The sequence below is a fragment of the Lathyrus oleraceus genome, chromosome 3 (assembly GCF_024323335.1).
Source record: "Lathyrus oleraceus cultivar Zhongwan6 chromosome 3, CAAS_Psat_ZW6_1.0, whole genome shotgun sequence".
NCBI classification, from domain to species: domain Eukaryota; kingdom Viridiplantae; phylum Streptophyta; class Magnoliopsida; order Fabales; family Fabaceae; genus Lathyrus; species Lathyrus oleraceus.
The window spans coordinates 179083290-179084134 of NC_066581.1; positions in this window are offsets into that span (position 1 = coordinate 179083290).

The window sequence follows — 845 nt, forward strand, 5'->3', positions numbered from 1 at the left end:
TTAACACCAATAGACCTCCAAGCTCTCCCTATCTGCTCCAATCTCACAGGGTCACTTCGCTTCTCAAAGTACACACTCTCAGCTATCTCAGCTTCAAGTGGTCTTCCATTCATCACGAACCCCAACTGGCGAAGAGAAAGAACCGGGTTGTAATTGATGCAACCCCTAGTCCTCACTAGTGGCACATTCCGGAATTCTCCACAACTCATAATAACATCCCGCACGTCCAATCGATAAGACTGCCATCTGATATCATATGAAGTAAGAGACATAACCCTCTGAGTCCACCTATAAGTGCTCTGAGCATCCACAAAAGGTCCACTGACTGGCAGGAGAGACATGAACCATCTGAGCAAAAGTGGAAGACAACACCTGATAGCTCCACCCTTACCATGCCTACTGTGAATAGCATAGTAAGTGTCACCTAACAGAGTAGGAACCGGATTTCCTCCAATGAAAATACAGACTGCAGCATAGTCCACAAAGTTGGGCATACTCGGGAACAGGACAATCCCATAGATCATAACAGCAAGTTGGGCATGGAAAGCTTCCCAATTCCCCTTCTCTGCTTCTCCTCTAGCAACCCTCAGCAGAAACTTCAAAGGAAACCCAACAACGTCCCCACTGGACTTCCAACCATCACTGATCTCCTTGACACTCAGATGCAAAGCTCTAGCAATAACTCTGAAGTCAACCTCCTTGGGCACATCCAAGAAAGGAACCTGATGCTGAATCGGGACACTCAACAGAATGGAGTACTCCTCGAGAGTAGGCGCCAACTGATAATCCTGAAAGGTAAAACAACGAAGCTCTGGGTCGTAAAACTGAAGAAGAGTCTGCAAAGG